General features: G+C 36.6%; 1 long non-coding RNA gene across 1 annotated transcript; it reads left to right on the forward strand.

Moving 5' to 3' along the window:
* The first annotated feature begins 365 nt into the window (after positions 1-365).
* On the forward strand, positions 366-20,852 carry LOC126940624 (uncharacterized). Its single transcript, XR_007720840.1, has 4 exons — positions 366-714; positions 3,583-3,757; positions 18,145-18,183; positions 18,677-20,852. It is a non-coding gene; the product is annotated as an uncharacterized LOC126940624 (long non-coding RNA).
* The last annotated feature ends 1,339 nt before the right edge of the window (positions 20,853-22,191 follow it).

The following is a 22,191-nucleotide window of genomic DNA, read 5'->3' on the forward strand; positions in this document are numbered from 1 at the left end:
AGTGAGACTCTGTCTCAAAAAAAAAAAAAAAAAAAAAAAAAGGAAGGAAGGAAGAAAGAAAAAGAAAGAGAGAAAAGAAAGAAAGAAGAAATAAAGAAAACAGAAAGAAAGAAAGTAAGAGAAAAGAAAAGTTAATTCATGAAAAGGTTTATGGTCAACATTACCTTATTCTGTGGCCCATGAAATAATGTTAAGAATACTCAAACTGTCACTGTCTGTATTGTTGTGAGGCCTCACAACTGTCAAATTTTATCCCCACTTTATTCATGAGAAAACCAAGGTTCAGAAAGTTTAAGTGTCTTAAAAGTAACAAGTATAATGGGTTCAAGTACTTATTAAATGTTACCCTTCATATACTTTCCCTTTTGGCTCAGAGGCATAGAATTTCATTGTTCTTACTCGTTAAAAATCTTCTTGTTATTTTGTTGTGTAATCTTATAAAACTCTTTACACATTCATCCCTCCCCTTAATGGTTAATATTATATTTAAAGCATTTTTTCCCATGATAGCTATGGTTCAGGAAAACTGTACAACATTCACATAACAAACTGAATTGTTATTTTAGTAAGGCAAGAAGGCTCTGTTAAATAAAGGCAGCAAAAGGTGAACAGATGATTAAATCAGTGTGCTGACATTGTGATTTTTGTTCTTGTTTCTTAGAGGCATGATTCAGAGGGCATTCTTGCAGGAGAACATCTCTGCTAGCTCAAAATGTAAGAGTTGAGTCTCATCAAATAAAAATGTGAGATCTGCTGGGCGTGGTGGCTCAAGCCTGTAATCCCAGCACTTTGGGAGGCCGAGGCGGGCAGATCACGAGGTCAGGAGATCGAGACCATCCTGGCTAACACGGTGAAACCCCGTCTCTACTAAAAATACAAAAAACTAGCCGGGCGCGGTGGCGGGCGCCTGTAGTCCCAGCTACTCGGGAGGCTGAGGCAGGAGAATGGCGTAAACCCGGGAGGCGGAGCTTGCAGTGAGCTGAGATCCGGCCACTGCACTCCAGCCTGGGTGACAGAGCAAGACTCTGTCTCAAAAAAAAAAAAAAAATGAGAACTGTTGAAACTGTATTAATATATGCTTCTCATTTGAGGTAAATCCTCTTAATCTCAGATTCCTCACTATGGTCTAGAAAATCATAGTTCTGAAGCCTTAGGCTTTTGCTACCTCTAAGTTATGGTAGATATCTAAACTAAAAGATCCTGTTGAGAAAAATATTGAGTTTTATGGACTCCCTAATGCTTGACACAGCAAATAAATAAATAAATAAATAAATAAATGATTAAATGCTCTAGAAAAATGTATAGAAAGTAATTTGCAGAAAAGTCGTCAACATTGATGAGGGTGGTTAGGCTTACCTCTTCAAAGAGATGACTTTTAAACAAAGTTCTAAATGAAGAGAAAGAGACACCCCAAATAACACCTAAGAGGGTGGTTTTCTAGGCCTAGGATCATTAAGTCACAGCAAAAGCTCAAGAAAGGGAGTGAGCATTGGGTGTTTGAGGAATAAAAAGAATGTCTTTGTGGATGAAGCCAAGCAAATAAGAAGAATTAAAAGAGATAAAGTCCTAATGGATGAGACCAAATCCTGTAGGACCTTGCAAGATATTATAAGCAATTTTGTTTTTAACCTAATTACTCTGCAAGCCATTGGAAGAAAATGATATACTTTGATGTCAATTTGGAGACATTATTCTGACTGCAAATGAACTATTTTAGCTAAGAGTAGAAACAAAGAGACCAGCTACAAGGTTCACATGCAGTCCAGGGAAAGATTGGAGGAAGTTACTAGTGAGAGACTGCTAGATTTGGGGTATATTTTGCAACTAATGAACAAGAAGTTGAGTATAAGAACTTGAGAGGAATCAAATATCAACCCCGAGGTTGAGCCAGAGCTACTCAGTTGATGGTGATGCCATTTGCTTACCTGGAGAAGAGTAACAGGAGAAGACATTTACTGTGTAAAGCATGGATTGTACCTTATCGATCCACTTTAATATCACTACCCTGAATTCAGTTGCTTCCTTGTAAATATTTGTTGATATTCCTTACTAACACATCACTGGTGTATACAAAATACAAATATATATTAGATGTGTCCATCATATAGAGTATAAAGCAGTAACAGAGTAAACAGCAAATTCACATTTTGCTAATATTGATAACATTTGTGAGACACATCCAGATTCAAAATTACCTGAAAATAAAATATCATTTAAAGACTCAAAATAAACTTTAATGACTGTATCAATTAGAAAATAGTTTACTGATGACAGAAAAATAGAGGAGGGGTAATTCTTAGTTTTTAAAAATGGAGAAAGTTGGCCTAAAGCACAAAATAACAATGTTAATGATATTGGACAGAATCTCTCAATTTATAAAGAGTAAAAAAAAAAAAAAGGTAAAATGATCAGATGTATGTACAAAGACTTGAGGAAGAAGAATAGACATGTTAGAAAAAATTATAACAAACACAAGAGTAGATATAATTCAGGAGCTTTAAAGCTGTGAAATTTTAAAAAATATATCACAGATTCTCTGTCACGATATATTATAAAAGTGAGTGTCCTTTATTTACAAATTTACAAATTTAGTAAATTTGTAATGCCATCACAAATCTTATGATTATGGAAGTTCCTGCTCTTGTAAAACAAAAACAATCAGTGTGAGTCAAAATGGGAAGTTAACTGAGTAGTTCTAAAAAGGGAAGAGTTCTGGAAGTAATAAATAAATCTTAAAGCACTGAAGAAAGGAGTATCGATGCATTAAATAAGATGTGTATGGAAAACTGGAAATAGTCAAGAGTGGCACACAATTGTAAACATCCACCCTGCAAAGAAAGGATAGCTGAATGATTGATCAAATTACCAGGTCTATTTCTCATGTATGCTTTGATCATCCACAGAAAAAAAGAAAGAAAAGAAAACAAAAAGAGAGAGAAGAGGATAGAATTAGAATTGGCACCAACATGTGGGAGAATGAGTTCAACTGACTTGAATTGAGCCGCTTTGAATTGAACTGCATTGAATAAAATTGAATTGAGGGATTTGTACTAATTGTGAATAGCTGGCTGTGTGGGGGAGTGGCTGGGTGACTAGCCGGGAGCTTTATACTAAAACCAACTATGCGAGATCGCTGCAGAGTAAGTGGAAAAATAAAATGAGGTTTCGCTCGTAACAAGAATTGTATATTATGACAATAAAGTATAATCGTCAGACTAGGAGAAGAAAAAGCTATTTAGAGAGAAGGGAAAAAAAGTTGATACAAACAGATTCCATAAATCAAAGAAAACGAGGACAGAAAAGACATATAGGGATGAGAACTGTTGAAACGGAAATCTATTGAAAGATTTAACGTATTATTTATTATTAGATTTCACTATTTTCTAATTCATGGATATTACCAACTCTAAGTTGAAAGGGCTATTTTTTCTTACAACAGTTGAATGCGACACACAAATCCTCATTCTCAAATGAGAGGAGTCATTAAGGAAGGAATTGTCCACTGATAGCTCTTGAGCAATGGCAGAGCACCTCTGAGTGATCACATTGAAGCTGACAATGTCCCATGTGCTTTCTTTATAGCTTCACATTCACTATTGTTATCAAACCAAACTGGAGTCTGCAAGCCCAGCCCAGGAAGAGCAGATATTCATACCAAGGTTTGCAGTGGGAAAAGGAAGGTGTTTAATTGCAAGGCGTCAAGCTGGGAAAACTGGGCAGCTCATGCTTAAGACTTGAGCTCCCAGATGGCTTACAGGTAAGGCTTTTTAAATGTGGGGGAGAGGGGAGGCAGAGGTTACAGGCAAAGTAATAAATTGACACATGAAGGTTACATTGGCTTGACCTAAAAAGGAAGGACATCTAGAAGTGGAGGCCCACAGATCATAAGTGGATTCAAAGATTTTCCAATTTTAATTGGTTAAGGAAGTCAAGATTTGTCTAAAAATTTGAGATAAGCATAAAAGAATGTTAGCTTCGGCTCATGGGTATGACCTCATCCATGACTCTCAGGAAGAAATTCAGAACAAAGAACTGTGGTCAGAGTTTGGTCTTCAGCTTCCCCCATCTGAGGTCTATGTGCCAATAGATCCATTTGGTGTCGGTCTGAGTTTCTGAAGACAACACATGGACATCTATGTTAAGATGCTGTCTTTCGTTTCTTTCTTTCTTTCTTTCTTTGAGACAGAGTCTTGCTCTGTTGCCCAGGCTGGAGTCCAGTGGTGCAATCTCCGCTCACTTTAACCTCTGCCTTCTGTGTTCAAACAATTCTCCTGCCTCAGCCTCTGGAGTAACTGGGATTACAGGTGTGCGCCAACATGTGCGGCTAATTTTTGTATTTTTAGTAGAGATGGGGTTTCACCATGTTGGCCAGGCTGGTCTTGAACTCCTGACCTCCAGTGATTCACCCACCTCAGCCTCCCACAGTTCTGGGATTACAGGCATAAGCCCACCACGTCTGGCTGCTTTCTTTAGTTTCTATAAGGAACACAACATTCATGTGATTCTAACTCTGTATTAAGCTACTATTACCTTCCTGCTTATCAAGTTGCTGTTTTAGGTCTCAAGGCTAGCTAAGTGCCTGGAATTTCTCTTTAAGAAACTTCAGATTTTCCTTTATTTCTATGCTTGGAGGCCTCACAGATCCCTAAGAGCTCCATCCCTAATGCTCCATCCATTTCACTATCTTCCTAAATGCAGAAGAATAAGGATTATGAAAATCTGAGTTAGCTGTCTCATGGGTGTTAACTAGGAGCAAAGCATATTTGCTTAGAAATTTCTTCTAACAACCTGCTCCTGAATGACTACTGGGTAAATAACGAAATTAAGGCGTAAATAAAGATGTTCTTTAAAACAAACAAACAAACAAAATTTCTTCCACCAGTTAATCTTAAATCATCTCCCTCAAGTTCAAAGTTCCACATATCTCTAGGGCAGGGACAAAACGCTGCCAGTCTCTTCGCTAAAAGATAACAAGAGTCACCTTTGCTCCAGTTCCCAACAAGTTCCTCATTTCCATCTGAGTCCACCTCAGCCTGGATTTCATTGTCCATATTATTATCAGTATTTTGGTCAAAGCCATTCAACAAGTCTTGAGGGTATTCCATACTTTTCCACCTTTTTCTGTCTTCTTTTGAACCCTCCAAACTGTTTCAACCTCTGCCCGTTACCCAATTCCAAACCCAATTACATATTTTTGGGTATCTTTTCAGCAGTGCCCCATTCCCAGTATCAATTTACTGTATTAGTCTGTTTTCATGCTGTTGATAAAAACATACCCGAGACTGGGCAATTTACAAAAGAAAGAGGTTTAATGGACTCACAGTTCCATGTGGCTGGAGAGGCCTCACCATCATGGCAGAAGGTGAAAGTCATGTCTCACGTGGTGGCAGACAAGAGAAGAGAACTTGTGCAGGGAAACTCCCTTTATAAAACCATTAGATCTTGTGAGACTTACTCACTATCATAAGAATACCACAGAAAAGACACACCTTCATGATTCAACTGTCTCCCACTGGGTCCCTTCCACAACACATGGGAATTATAGAAATTCAAGATGAGATTTGGGTGGGGACACAGCCAAACCATATCGCCTTGGAAGACAACCTATGCAGTACCATTCAGGACATAGGAACGGGTGAAGATTTCATGATGAAGACAAAAGCAATTTTGCAACAAAAGCAAACTTGACAAATGGGATCTAATTAAACTAAAAAGCTTCTGCACAGCAAAGGACACTGTCAAAAGTGAAACACACAGCTGATAAAATGGGAGAAAATTCTTGCAAAATGTGCATTTAACAAAGATCTAATATCCAACATCTATAAGGAACTTAAATCTACAAGAGAAAAATCAAACCACCCCATTACAAAGTGGGCAAAGAACATGAACAGACACTTTTCAAAAGAAGACATACATGTGACCAACAATCATTAAAAAAAAAAAGCCCAATATCACTGATTATTAGAAAAATGCAAATCAAAACCACAATGAGATACTATCTCCTGCCAGTCAGAATGGCTATTATTAAAAAATCAGAAACTAACAGATGCTAGCAAGGTTTCAGAGTAAAAAGAATGCTTATACACTGTTGGTGGATGTGTAAATTAGTTCAATAATTGTGGAAGATTGTGGCAATTCATCTAAGAACTAAAAACAGAAAAACCCTTCAATTCAGCAATCCCACTACTAGGTACATGCCCAGAGGAATATAAATTGTTCTATTATAGACACATGCACATGTATGTTCATTGCAGCACTACTCTCAATAGCAAAGACATGGAATCAACCAAAATGTCCATCAATGATAGACTAAATTTAAAAAATGTGATACATATGCACTATGGAATACTATGCAGCCACAAAAAGAATGACATTTTGTCCTTTGCAGAAACATGGATGGAACTGGAGGCCATAATCTTTAGCAAACTAATGCAGGAATAGAAAATCAAATACTGCATGTTCTCACTTATAAGTGGGAGCTAAATGATGAGAACACATGGACACTTTGAGGGAAACACAGTGTGGTCTATCAGAGGATAGAAAGTGGGAAGAGAGAGAGGAACAGGAAAATTAATTAGTGGGTACTAGGCTTAATAGCTGAGTGATGAAGTAACCTGTACAAAACCCCCCTGTGACACAAGTTTATCTATATAACAAACCTGCACATGTACCCCTGAACTTAAAAATCTTGGTTTTGTCACAACTCTGAGTGGCATCAACATATTTCCAAACTAGGAGTGCAGTGGCGCGATCTCGACTCACTGCAAGCTCCACCTCCCGGGTTCACGCCGTTCTCCTGCCTCAGCCTTCCAAGTAGCTGGGACTACAGGCACCCGCCACCTCGCCCCGCTAATTTTTTTGTATTTTTAGTAGAGACGGTGTTTCACCGTGTTATCCACGATGGTCTCGATCTCCTGACCTCGTGATCCGCCCACCTCGGCTTCCCAAAGTGCTGGGATTACAGGCGTGAGCCACGGCGCCCAGCAGACTTATTTTTAACTGTAATTTGAGAGGTATAAATTACAATGATTTCTTCCTATTTTAGCTCAAACATTCTCTACATCGCATTATCTTTTGTGTCTTTTTTTGCTTACGAATTATTTCCATTGTTATACTGGTAGCAAAATTAATATTAATGCAGCTTATGTATATTATAAATAACTGGTTCCTAGAATATAAAAAACAGTAATGTATTAGGAAGATAAGCATATCCTACTATAAAATATTTTTGATTGAAGGATTCTAATAACTTGCAGCAAACAAAATATTTTGATCCATTTTGCAGTTTTAAATCATTCATGAAATGTTAGCAGAATTGCAAATATATGACACTTAAGTATCAGTCACAGAGACTGCCATCTATGGCTGTGTTCAAAATCCAGTCCATTGGTCATCTTTGTAAACAAAGTTTTATTGGAACACTACTACATCCATTTGTTTATGAATTGCTTATACCTACTTTTGCTCTATTATGGCAGACTTGACTAGCTGTGAGAGAGGCCTTATGGTCCTATGGTCGCACAGACTTAAATACACAACCTGATCTTTTACAAAAACAATTTGCCTATCTTTATTTTATTTGTGAAATAAAATACACCACCATCATTGTTACTACAATGGGTAATTTTTATTTTAGGATAAAAAGTACAAATAGTTACTGAATATAAAGGCTATACGGAAAAAGAATACATCATGGTGCAATTTGATAAAATAGACATTAAAAAATTTTGGAACTTTCACCTTGCTTAGTATTTGCTCTGTTTTCTACCCTAAGCAAGTACTGCAGCTGCAAACTCAATCAACGTATTAGCCTTCGCGAAGTAACTTTGTAGGTTTCCCCTTCTTGGTGCGTTGTTATAATTATATGCATTGAATGCCTTAGAGATTTATCAGTCTTAAAATCATAGATTATTTATAAATCTTTGCTTTGTTGTATTTTCTTTGGTATTGCCCCTTACATTTTATTTTAAAGAAAATGAAGTAGTAAAAATTATTTTATTAAAAGTAAATCTAATCGGAGACACTTTTCTACTTTAAAAATAAAATATTTAAGGCTTGCTCGGGTTCAAATTCTGTTCTAGACAGTAAAGTAAGAAGTGGTGCATTTGTGTTTCTGTGACCCAGTGTCTCTGCTGGGGATCTGGGGTGTGGTAGAAATGAGTTAATGAACGTAAAGGGAAAGTCCAAAGGGAGAAATTTCCCAGGCACATGGCAAGCCCTGGAAATCATGGGCATAATACTTTCAGAAAATCCAGTGTAGTGTTCTCCCTAAGGCCATAATGAAGTAAAATATTTTAAAGATACATTTATTGCTATCATCTGCAGAAAAAAAGCAATGGTCTTGCAAGGAATATGGGGCCCATGAAGAATTATGCAGCAAAATTTGGGTATATAATTACATTTTTTAATCTTTAAAAATACAAGATACTTTAAATTGAGCATGAGTCTTTATTATGCTGTAATTTATAAGTGGACATTTTGCTACTAATATTTTTTACCTTTGTGCTTAACTTTCTCAATTCTTTTTTCCTTAACTTTAGTGTTGACACATGAGATGTCAAATATCAAAAAACCTATACTTAAATCAGATGGTGCATTTATATGCACTTAAGTGTATTTATCTAGAAAGTCCTTAAAACTCACTGATTTCTACAGATAGTTTTTTAAAAGTAATTTTCCCAATTATTCATTAGCTATTTTTTCATTCCTATGGTATAGTAGATAATTCTAAGGCCTTCCTTATTTACTTCTTCAAAAAAAAGGTATTTCCTTCAGTCACTATTAATACTATATTTAGAACACGCTCAAATTCCAAAACTATGCAGTAACAGAAATAGATGAGAATTTAACACTTTGCAAAAGTATATAGTAGTTCTTGTGAACTAAAACTAATTGGTATACACAATGACTATGCATTTAGTTATACCTGGCAATAACTATATCACAATTCTTTTGTAGTTAGATCAAGGTAGGACTTACACAATTATCAAGACGGTGATATACAAAACCCTCAAAATGAGTCAGCCTTGGGAAGAATGGGAAAGATCATGTCACAAAGTGGCAACATGTATTTTCATATAAGAGGTCATTATGTTTTAAGATATAAAACATATAAGTGCGCAATATACAGTCATATAATTCGTTGAGTTATACCTAGAGTGGTTGCCTAAGCTTTTCTTGTACAATTGATTAGAAGTTTTAATAAAATTCTTGCAAATCCTCCTTGCAGCCAGCAATTATGGCTACCCTAATTTCATATAATGTTATATCAAGATAAATATTATGTTGATTATTGTGAATGTGAACACCTGGCTAATCTTTGAAATATTAATTCATTGTGCTTCTTAGACACTAGAGGAAACATCTGACTTAAAGGCAGCAAAATTTTATAATTCTAATGCAGGACAAATAATTTTATGATATGTTAAAATTTTTCTACTAAAATAAATCTTTATGTTGATATCAAATTGTGCTATTCAGAGAAAGTAGGTAACATCATTATAGGAGGCCCACTTTCTTGCTGAAATTTTAATTTCCATGATTAACGTTCAACTCTTAAAATCTCTGCAGTTTGATTTTCATTTATACATTTATTCATTTAACAACATACATTCTGTTGGTGACATTCACATAACATTTTCTACTAGGAATTGCTCTTCTAAAGCTTTTATGGGTTTTGTGTGTGTGTGTGTGTTTGGGAAAGTATTTCTCCATGTTTGAAGGATAGTTTTGCTGGATATAATATTCTGGATTATATATATAATATTAAATATTGTAACTCCATAATATTGGAAGAATTTTTCCTTCAGTTCTTAGAATATACCATCCCCCTTTCTCCTCACCTGTAATGTTTTCACTGAATATTCTGCTGCCAGATGTATCAAGTCTTCTTTGTGTTATTTGCTTCTTTTTGGTTGTTGTTTTTGAGATCCTTTCTTTATTCTTGACCTTTGTAAGTTTGATTGTTATATACCTTGAGATAGTCTTATTTGGGTTGGATCTTCTCTGTGTTCTTTGACTTCCTTTCACAAGAATCTCTCTTCTACCCCAATCTCTCTCTCTACCTCTACTTTAAGGTTAAAAAAAAAAAACTCTTAGATTTGCCCTTTGGAGGCTATTTTCTATATCTTGTTGGTGTTCTTCCTTCTTTTTCAAATTTCCTTTTCTCCTCTGACTCTGTATTTTCATATAACCTGATTTTGAGCTCACTAATTCTTCTGCTTGATCAATTCTGCTATTGGGAGACTCTGATGCAGTTTTCAGTTTATCAATGGAATTGTTCAGCTCCAGCATTTCTGCTGGTTTTTAAAAATTATTTCAATTTATTTGTTAAATATCTGCCATAGGATTCTTAATTCCTTCTCTGTGTTATCTTGAATTTCATTGAGCTTCCTTAGGAAAACTATTTTGAATTCCCTGACTGAGAGCTCACATATATGTCACTCTGGGATTGGACTCTGGTTCCTTATTTAGTCTATTTGGTGAGGTCATGTTTTCCTGATGTGCTTAATTCTTGTGGACATTTGTCAATGTCTGAGTATCAATGGGTTAGGTATTTATTCTAATCATTATAGCCTGAACTTGTTTATACCTGTCCTTTTTGGGAGGGATTTCCAAGAATGGAAGAATAGAAGCTTTTCAGCTTCTATTTCAAAGCTGAATAGATGCTGTAACCATGCTATTGGGCTTTCCAGCCACCATAATTGTGAGCCAAACAAACCTGTTTTCAAAGGGCATTGAGTGTTGTAACCTAAACCTGTAGTCACTGAAGCCATTTTTGCACTATGGGGTGCTATAAACCCAGGAACACTGCATCTTGCCGTCTCCTCGATAAACAACCTTCATGGACTTGGGAAAGATGGGAAAATGTTCTGGCTTACCAGGAAAAATGTCTAATACTTTTTTTTCCCTTTGACTTTTTGGTGCTTATGAAGATGCTTTCTTGTGTCAATATTTGTTCAATTTGATGTTCTTGGAGAGGAATGATAACTGGAGCGATCTATTTGGCCATTTTGTTAAACCCTTCTTCCTCTTTTGTGTATTTTAACTCATTAATTAACCACTGTAACCTATGAGATAAAAACTATTATGAATAGATTAATCTTCTCCACATCAAACTGAAAAGTGACAATGCTAATTCTTGAAATTTAGATGCTGGTTTCATAATTTTTGTTTCATACCATTGCATTATTGGCAGCATATGAAGCATACAAGAATGAATATATTTTAAAATGCACTGGTCCAGTAATAAAAGTTGTATTCATTTACTAAAGTCCTGAAAGACATTTTAGTTTCTAATGCTGTGCAAAATTTTAATATTGTAAACTGTGAGTTTTTTAACTTTGAAATACATCTATGCCCTAGTAAGGCTAACCTGTTAATTGCCAGAGTACTTAGCTCTTAACAATTTCTTACTACAATTCTAACTAATTTTTATAAATTCCAAAGAGAGAAATTCTTATTTCCTGTATACCAGGAGGAAATATTTGGATATTGGCGGGATATTTAGGTAATCATAAGCTACGGTTTGAGTGTCCCCACCAAACTCATGTTGGAACCTTATTACCCATTGCACCAATGTTGCGAGGTAAAACTTTTAGAGGTGTGACCTGCCTAATGGGAGGCATTTGGGTCACGGGGTTCCACTTTCATGTATGGCTTGACATCACTCTTAAAGTACTGAATGAGTTTTTTGCTCTTTCTCTCACTCTTAAGGGACTCATTTTGTGACTGCACTAATCTGTGGGAGTGGATTAGTTCCTGCAAGAGCAGGTAGTTATAAAGAAAGGATGCCCCTCATGGTTTTCCCCTTCATATGTGTCCACTTTCCCTTTGACCTTCTACCATGTTATGACACAGCACAAAAGCCCTCACTAGAATCTGAACTGATGCTGGCACCATGCTCTTGGACTTTCCAGCCACAAAAATTGTGAGCCAAACAAACCTATTTTCTTTACATATTACCCAGCCTTAGGTATTATGTTATAGCAACACAAAGTAAATGAGACATATATATTCAAATGTTACCCACCTGAGAGGCAAGGTCTGTTTAAAATTATACCTATTTCTGTGAAATACTCTTCAAGTACTTTATATTTCCCAAATAGCTTAATGAGTTGCATTCAATATATCAACACAGGTCCACCCCTGTCAGGAGACAGAAACAACTAAATAGGTTTTTATATGAAGAATTACTAACTAAGAATACTGTTGCTGTTAACTAGGCTATTGAAGAAGCAGCGAACACTAGTTTAGTAGAGAGGAAGTAACTGCAGCTGAGCTAGGACTCAGGAAACAAGGAAAAGAGCTTGGAAGTTTAAAAACTCAAAAATTTAGAGAAGGGGTACTATAGAGCTGAAACTCAGATCTCTGAGGAGTGTGTATTCTCTGATGAAGTTAGAGTTTTTGAGATAACAGAGGGAACTCATGGGTCTGCGATTTTAGGAGGGAGAGGCAGTTGTTGATGGCGTCAGATAGAAGCCTTCTTCCATTGAAAACTAAGATGTGCATTCAGTGCAACTCAAAGTTGAGACTCACCCACTTCCACATCTTGATTTTCAGAACAATGTACTCCTGTGCATTCTGGCTTATGGGAGAGACATCTCCATATATTGGTTGCTGATGTAAAGCATATACTGCCACATACATGATACAACTCAATTCTCTTAGAATGTTGTCATTTTGCATGATAGCATCTGCTTCAGGAGAGCTTTCACTCATGGCAGAAGGTGAAATGGGAACAGAAACTTCACATGACAAAAGTAGGAGCAACAAGGAGAGAGTAGAGGAGGTGCCACACTTTTAAATGACCAGATCTCATGAGAACTCACAATCATGAAGACAGAATCAAGCCATGACGGATCGTCTCCCATGACCCAAACACCTCCTACCAAGCCTTACCTCCAGCATGGGAGTTATCATTCAACATGACATTTGGGTAGGGCAAAATATCCAAACTATATCAATGACTTAGTAATCAATGAATATTCTCAAGTTTACCAACCACTCAAAATAAATATATCACTGTGCCCTCATAGTTTGCAATGCCACACACCAACATAACCACTGTTCCTACAGATAAAACTGCAAGAAACCATTCTTGCTGGGCATGGTTACTCACGCTTGTAATTCCGGTACTTTGAGAGACCAAGGCTGGAGGACTGTCTGAGACCAGGAGTTTGAGACCAGCCTGGTCAACAAAGTGAGACTCCAGGTACACACACATGCACAAACAAACATACAAATTAAAAATAATTAGCTGAGTGAGGTGGCACTTGCCTGTGGTCCTACTTACTCAGAAGGCAAAGGCAAGAGGATCACTTGAGCCCATGAGTCTGAGGTTACAGTGAGGCATGATCACACATATACATGCCACCCTTGGTGACAGGGTGGGAACCTGTGTCTTAAAAAGAAAAGAAAAAAAAAAACAGAAACATTCTGACTTTTTATTATCACAACTAAATGAAATCAAAACTTTGTAGTTTCCCAAAATGTGCAAATACCTTTTGCTAGGCTTTAATGCATCCCTTAAAGTTCATATGTTAAAACTGAATTGTCAATGTGATAGTACTAAAAAGCAAAACCTTTAGAAGGTGATTAAATAATGGAGTGCTCATGAAGGGAATTAGTAGTATTTTCAAACCTAATAAAGAAATTGGAAGGAACTGGCAAGGCATTTTTTTCCCCTTAGACCTTAAGCCATGTGAGAATATAGTTCAAGTCTCCATATTGGAAGCAGAGTCTGAACCTTCACAAGATGAATCTTGCCAGTGCCTTGATCTTGGACTTCTAGTATCCAGAAATTTGAGAAATAAATTATATTATTTATAAATTACCCAGCCTGTGTGGTATTTTGTTTTAGCAACACCAATGGACTAAGACACACTTTTTTCTTCTCAGATTTATTTTAGTTATAGGAGAACATTCACAGGTTTGTTACCTGAGTATATTGCATGATGGTATGATGCTGAGGTTTGGATTATCAATGATTTTATCACCCAAAGGCTTAGCATAGTGCCCAATAGTTAGTTTTCTAATCCTTGTCCTTCTCCCTCATCTAATAGTTCCATGTATCCATTGTTACAATTTTTACGTCCATGACTACCCAATGTTTAGCTCTCAGTTATAACTGAGAACATGCAGTATTTGATTTTCTGTCCTTGCATTATTTGCTTAGAATAACGGCCTCCAGCTGCATCCATTTTGCTACAAAGAACATGATTTTGTTCTTTTCATGGCTGCATAGTATTCCACAGTGCATATTTAGTACATTTTCTTTATCCAATTCACCACTGATGGCCACCTACGTTGATCCCATGTCTTTGCTATTGTGAATAGTATGGTGATGACAAGCGAATGTGTGTCTTTTTGGGAGAAAAGTTTGGTTTTTAGGAGGTATATAATGATTAATGGGATTGCGAGTCAAAAGATCGTTATGTTTACGGTTTTTAAAGAAATCTCCAGATTGCTTTTCACAGTGACTGGACTAATTTACATTCCCAACAACAGTGAATGAGCATTCCCTCTTCTCCACAGCCTCACTAGCATGAGTTGCTTTTTGCCTTTTAAATAATAGCCATTATGATGGTGTGAGATAGTATGTCTTTGTGGTTTGTTTTTTATTGTTGTGGGTGCATAATAGGTGTATATATTTATGGATTATGTGAGATATTTTAATACAGGCATGTAATTTATAATTAACATACCAGGGTAAATAGGGTATCCATAACCTCCAGCATTTATTTTTTGTGTTACAAACAATCCAATTATACTGTTTTAGTTACCTTTAAATGTACAATTAAATTATTATTGACAATAGTCATCCTCTTTTGCTATCAAATACTAGATCGTGTTTATTTTCTCTATTTTTTGTACTCATTAACCAACCCTACTTCCCCTCACCCCATCCCCCACGCCCACTAGGTTTCCTAGCTTCTGATAACCACTTCTCCACTCTTTATCTCCATAATTCAATTGTTTTAATTTTTAGCTCCCACCAATCAATGAAACATGCAAACTTTGTATTTCTGTGCCTGGCTTCTTTATTTTACTTAACATAATGACCTCCAGCTCCATCCATGTTGTTGCAAATGACAGGATCTCACTTTTTATAGCTAAATAGTACTCCATTGTGTATATGTACCACATTTTCATCATCCATTCATCTGTCGATGGACACTTAGTTTGCTTCCAAATCTTGGATATTGTAAAGAGTGTTGCAATAAATATCAGAGTGCAGATATCTCTTTGATATCCTGATTTCTTTCTTCTGGTTATGTACCTAAAAGTGGTATTACTTCATTGTATGGCAGCTCTAATTTTTTGTTTTTTGAGGAACCTCCAAACTGTCCTCCATAGGGGTTGTGATATTTTACATTCTTATTAATGGTGTATGAGGTTTCTCTTTTCTCCACATTCTTGCCAGCATTTGTTATCATCTGACTTTTGGATAAAAGTCATTTTAACAAGGGTGAGATAATATCTAATGGTAGTTTTGATTTGCATTTATCTTATAGTCAATGATATTGATCACCTTATTATATACCTGTTCACCATTTATATGTCTACTTTTGAGAAATGTCAACTCAGATCTTTTGCCCGTTTTTAAATCAGATTATTAGACTTTTTTCCTATAGAGTTGTTTGAGCTCCTTATATGTTCTGGTTAAGAATCCCTTCTCAGATAGGCAGTTTACAAATATTTACCCATTCTGTGGGTGGTCTCTTCACTTTGTGAATGGCTTTCTTTGCTGTACAGAAGCTTTTCAACATGATGTAGTGCCATTTGTTCATTTTTACTTTGTTTGTGATTGCGGGTATTACTTAAGAAATTTTTGCCCACTCCAATGCCCTCATGAGTTTCTCCAAAGCTTTCTTTTAGTTGTTTCATAGTTTGAGATCTTAGATTTAAGTCGTTAACCCATTTTGACTTGATATTTGTATCAAAGATCAAATGGTGAGAGATTGGAATCTAATTGCATATGGATTTCTAGTTTTCCTAGCACGTTATTGATGAGAATGTACTTTTTCCAATATATGTACTTTTTGTCAAAAAAGTACAAAGATGCTTTTGACAAAGCATCCTTGTCAAAAATGAGTTCACAGTAGACGTATGGATTCATCTCTGGGTTCTCTGTTCTCTTCTGATCCATGTGTGTATTATGCCACAAACATGATGTTTTAGTTACTATAGATCTGTACTGTAATTTTTAGTCAGATAATGTGATTCCTCCAGTTTTATTATATTTCCCTTAGGATATCTTTAGCTATTTGTGGTTCCATATACATTTTATAATTGTTTTATCTATTTCTGAGAATAATGTCATTGGTATTTTTATTGAGATTGCATTAAATTTTTATTGAGGTTGCTTTGGATAGTATGGACATTTTATTAACAATATTAAGTCTTACAGTCCATTAACAGGGAATATATTTCCATTTCTTTGTGACTTCTTCAATTTATCAAATCAATATTTTATAGTTTTCATTGTGGAGATCTTTTACTCCTTTGCTTAAATAAATTCCTAGGTATTTTATCTTGTAGCTATCATATGGTATTATTTTCTTGATTTCTTTTTATGATTATTTGCTTTTGGCATATAGAAATGCTACTGATTTTTGTATGTTGTTTTGTATTCTGCAACTGTACTGAATTTATTTATTAGTTCTAATAGTTCTTTAGTGGATTCTTTAGGTTTTTCCAAATATAAGATTATATCATCTGCAAACAAGGATAATTTGACTTCTTCTTCTCCAATTCAGTTGCCCTTTATATCTTTCTATTGCCTGATTGCTCTAAGCAGGACTTCCAGGACCATGTTGAAGAACAGTGATGACAGCGAACATCCTTGTCATGTTCCAGATCTTACTGGAAAGGCTTTCAGGTTTTCCGCCATTCAGTATAATACTAGCTGTGGGGCTTATGTATGGCTTTTATTATGTTGAGAAGAAAATTTAAAAATTTCTTGAAACAAATGATAATAAAAATACAAATACCAAAATTTATGGAACACAATAAAAAGTAATACTAAGATGGAAGATTGTAGTTTTAACATCCTTCATCAAAAGGAAGAAAAACATCAAATAAACAACTTAAAGATGCATCTTAAAGAGCTAGAAAAGCAAGAGCAAACCAAATTCAAAATGAGTAGAACAAAATAAATACTAAAGATAAGAATGGAAATAAATTTGAAATAAAGACTGTAATACAAATAATCACTGGTCATTCAGGAGCATATTTTTTAATTTGCATATGTTTGTATAGTTTCCAAAATTCCTTTCATTATTGATTTTTAGTTTTACTCTATTGTGGTCAAAGAAAGTGCTTGATATTATTTCATTTTTAAAAATGTTTTAAGACTTATTTTTGTGAGCTAAAATATGGTCTATTCTTGTGAATAATGTATGTGCTAAGGAAGCAGTGTCTATACTGCCATCATTGGATGGCATGTTATGTAAATAACTTTTTGGCCAATTCGGACTACAGTGCAGATTAAGTCTGATGTTTCTTTGTTGATTTTCTGTCTGGAAGATCTGTATAATGCTGAAAGTGGGGTGTTGATGTCTCTGGCTATTATCATATTGGGGTCTATTTCTCTCTTTTGCTCTAATAATATTTGCTGTATGTATTTGGGTGCTCTAGCACTGGGTCTATATATAGTTACAATTGTTATTATTTTCTCAATAAATTGACTCCTTTATCATTATATAGTGACCTTGTTGTTTCCTGGACTTTTTGTTTTGAAATCTATTTCGTCTGATATAAGTGTAGCTACTCCTGCTTTATCTTGTTTCCATTGGCATGGAATATCTTTTTCCATCCCTTTCTACAGTCCGTGTGTGCATGCATAGGTAAAATGTAGGCAGCAGATCACTGGGTATCTTTTTTTAAAAAAAAATCAATGTAAACACTCTATGTTGTTTGATAGGAGAGTGACATGGTTAGGTTCTGTGTTCCCACCCAAATCTCTTCTTGGATCGTAATTCCCAGGAGTTGAGGGAGAGACCTGCTGGGAGGTAACTGGGTCACAGAAGTAGTTTTTCCCATGCTTTTCTTGTCATAATGTGTGAGTTCTCATAAGATTTGATGATTTTACAAGTGTTTGACATTTCCTCCTATACACACTCTCTCTGTTTCTTCCATCAGATAGTGAAGAAGGTGCCAGCTTCCCCTTCTGCCATGATCGTAAGTTTCCTGAGGCTTCTCCAGCCAGGTGGACCTGTGAGTCAGTGAAAACTCCTTTGTTTATAAATTACCCAATTGTGGATAGTATTTTTATTGCAGTGTGAAAATGAACTAATACGGTAAATTGGTAGCTCAGAAAGTGGGGTACTGCTATGAAAAGTGGGTACCCAAAAATGTGAAAGTGACTTTGGAACTGGGTATCAGGCAGAAGTTGGAACAGTTTGGAGGACTCAGAGGAAGACAGGAAGATGTGGGAAATTTTGGAAATTCCTAGACACTTGTTGAATGGTTTTGACCAAAATGCTGTTATGGTCGATGAAGTCCAGGCTGAGGTTGTCTCAGATGAAGATTAGGAACCTATTGGGAACTGGAGTAAAGGTCACTCATGCTATGTTTTAGTGTAGTGACTAGCGGCATTTTGCCCCTGCCTTAGAGATCTATGGAACTTTGAACTTGAGATAAATAATCTGAAACTTAAACTTATGCTTAAAAGCGAAGAAGAGTATAAAAGTTTGCAGCCTGATGATGCAAGAGAGAGAAAAACTCATTTTCTGGGGAGAAATTCACACCAGCTGAAGAAATTTGCATAGGTAATGGGGAGCCAAATGTTAATAGCCAAGACAATGGGGAAAATGTCTCCAGACATGTCAGAAATCTTGGCGTCAGCCCTTCCTATCACAGGCCCAGAGGACTAGGGAGAAAAATGATTTTGTGGGCCAAGCCCAGGGCCCCTGCTGCTCTATGCCACCTCAGGACATGGTGCCCTGTGTCCCAGCTGCTTAAACTCCAATCGTGGCTAAAAGGGGCCAATGTACAGCTTTGACCATTGCTTCAGAGGGCACAATTCCCAAGCCTTAGTGGCTTCCACATGGCATTGCGCCTGCAGGTACACAGAAGTAAAGAATTAAGGTTTGGGAACCTCTGCCTAGATTTCAGAGGATGTATAAAAATGCCTGGATGTTCAGGCAGAAGTCTGCTGCAGGGGTGGACCCTTCATGAGGAACCTCTGCTAGGGCAGTGCAGAAGGGAAATATGGGGTTGGAGCCCCCACACAGAGTTCCCACTAGGGCATTGCCTAGTGGGGCCGTGAGAAGAGGGCCACTGTCTTCCAGATCCCAGAATGGTAGATGAACTGAAAGTTTGCACCATGCACCTGGAAAAGCCACAGATGCTCAATGCCAGCCATGAAATCAGCTGTGAAAGCAGCTATGGAGGCTGTACCCTGTAAAGCCATAGTGGCAGAGCTACCCAGGGCCATGAGGGCCGATCTCTTGCATCATCTTGATCTGGATGTGAGTCATGGAATCAGAAGAGATTATTTTGAAGCTTTAAGATTTAATGACTGCCCCACTAGGTTTTGAACTCACGTGGGGCCTGTAGCCTTTGTTTTGGCTGATTTCTCTTATTTGACATGGGAGCATTTACCCAGTGCCTGTACCCCCATTGTATCTAGGATGTAACTAACTTGCTTTTGATTTTACAGGCTCATAGGCAGAAGAGACTTGCCTTGTCTCAGATGAGACTTTGGACTGTGAACTTTTGAGTAAATGCTGAAATGAGTTAAGACTTTGGGCGACTGTTGGGAAGGCATGATTGGTTTTAAAATATGAAAAGGCATGAGATTTGGAAAGGGCTAGGGGCAGAATGATATGGTTAAGCTTTGTGTCCCCACCCAAATCTCATCTTGAATTGTAATCCCCAGGTGTTGAGGGATAAACCTGGTGGGAGGTGATTGGATCACTGGGGGAGTTTGCCCCATGGTGTTCTCATGATAATGCATGAGTGCTCATGAGATATGATGGTTTTATAAGTTTGACATTTCCTCCTACACACACTCTCTCTGTCTCTCCTGCCACCTTATGAAGAAGGTGCCTGCTTCCCCTTCTGCCATGATTATAAGTTCTCTGAGACCTTCCCAGCCATCGGGAGCAGTGAGTCAATTAAACCTCCTTTGTTTATTAAATTACTCAGTCTTGGGTAGTGTCTTTATAGCAATGTGAAAACGGACTAATACAGATAATTTAGTCCATTTACATTCAGTGTAATCGATAATAAGTAAGGAATTACTCCTGCCATTTTGCTATTTGTTTTCTGGTCTTTTCTTCCTTTTTTCTTTCCTTCCTGTGTTCCATTTAGTGAAGGTGATTTTTCTCTGGTGTTAGAATTTGATGTCTTGCTTTTTATTTTTTATTTTTTTGTATCCTTTGCATGTTTTCACATTTGTTGTTACCATGAGGCTTGTAAATACCATCATATAACCCATAATGTATGCTGATAACAACTTAACACTGTTTGCATAAACAAATAGAAAACTAATACAAATTCTACATCCTATATCCCCCACATTTTAGCTTTTTGTTGCTTTTACTTATATCTTTTTTTTTTTTTTTTTTGAGATGGAGTCTCGCTCTGTCACCCAGGCTGCAGTGCAGTGGTGTGATCTCGGCTCACTGCAAGCTCCACCTCCCAGGTTCACACCATTTTCCTGCCTCAGCCTCCCGAGTAGCTGGGACTACAGGCATCTGCCACCATGCTTGGCTAATTTTTTGTATTTTTAGTGGAGATGGGGTTTCACTGTGTTAGCCAAGATGATGTTGATCTCCTGACCTCATGATCCACGTGTCTCAGCCTCCCAAAGTGCTGGGATTACAGGTGTGAGTCACTGCGCCTGGCCCTCTTTTACTTATATCTTATTGTAGTATTTGTGCCTTGAAAAGTTATTGTAGTTATTACTTTTGATTGGTTCAATGTTTATTCTTTCTACTTAAGAGTACTTGATTCCTCTTCCTGTGTCCAAGTGATCTCATTGTTCACAGGAAGGGGAGCATCACACACTGGGTCCTATTGTGGGGAGGGGGGAGCGGGGAGGGATAGCACTAGGAGATATACCTAATGTAAATGACAAGTTAATGGGTGCAGCACACCAACATGGCACATGTATACATATGTAACAAACCTGCAAGTTGTGCACATGTACCCTAGAACTGAAAGTATAGTTAAAAAGAGTACTTTACATACTAGAATTAAGTATTATATTATTCTGTATTTGTCTGTGTACTTACTATTACCAGTGAGATTTGTACCTTCAGATAATTTCTTATTGCTCATTAATGTTCTTTTCTTTCTGATGAAGTACTCCCTTTAGCATTCCTTATATGATGCACCTGGTATTGAGGAATTTCCTCAGCTTTCGTTTATCTGGGGAAGTTATTTCTTCTTCATGTTTGAAGGCAAGTTTCACCACATGTACTGTTCTAGGATAAAAGTGGATTTCCTTCAGAATTTTAAACATATCCCGGCACTCTTTCCTGGCCTGTAAGGCTTTTCAGACTTTTCTACTGAAAAGTCTTCTTAAGTTGTATTGGAACTTTGTAATATGTTATTTGTTTATTTTATCTTGCTAGTTTTAGGACCCTTTCTTTATTCTTGATCTTTGGAGATTTGATTATTAAATGCCTTCAGGTAGTCTTCTTGGGGTTAAATCTGCTTGGTGGTCAATAATCCTTTTGTATTTCAATATCGGTATCTTTCTCCACGTTTGGAGATTTCTCTGTTATTGTCTCTTTGAATAAACTTTCTAGCCCTCTCTCTCTACCTCCTCTTTAAGGCCAATAACTCTTAGATTTGCCTTTTTGAGTCTATTTTCTACATCTTGTAGGTGGGCTTCATTGTGTGTTTTTTTGTGGGGAGGTTCTCTATGTATTTTTAAATAGCCTGTCTTCAAGCTCACTAATTCTTTCTTCTGCTCGAACAATTCTGCTATTAAGAGAATCTGATACATGCTATAGCATGTGAATTGTATTTATCAACTCAATAATTTCTGCTTGATTCTTTTTCATTATTTCAATTTATTTGCTAAATGTAATTGGTGGGGTTCTCAATTCCTTCTCTGTGTTATCTTAAATTTCTTTGAGTTTCCTCAAGACAGTAATTTTGAATTCTCTGTCTGAATGGATTGGTCCCTGGTGCCTTATATAATTTATTGGTCGAAGTCACGTTTTTCTGGAA

Source organism: Macaca thibetana, chromosome 17, assembly GCF_024542745.1.
Source record: "Macaca thibetana thibetana isolate TM-01 chromosome 17, ASM2454274v1, whole genome shotgun sequence".
In the NCBI taxonomy this organism is placed as follows: domain Eukaryota; kingdom Metazoa; phylum Chordata; class Mammalia; order Primates; family Cercopithecidae; genus Macaca; species Macaca thibetana.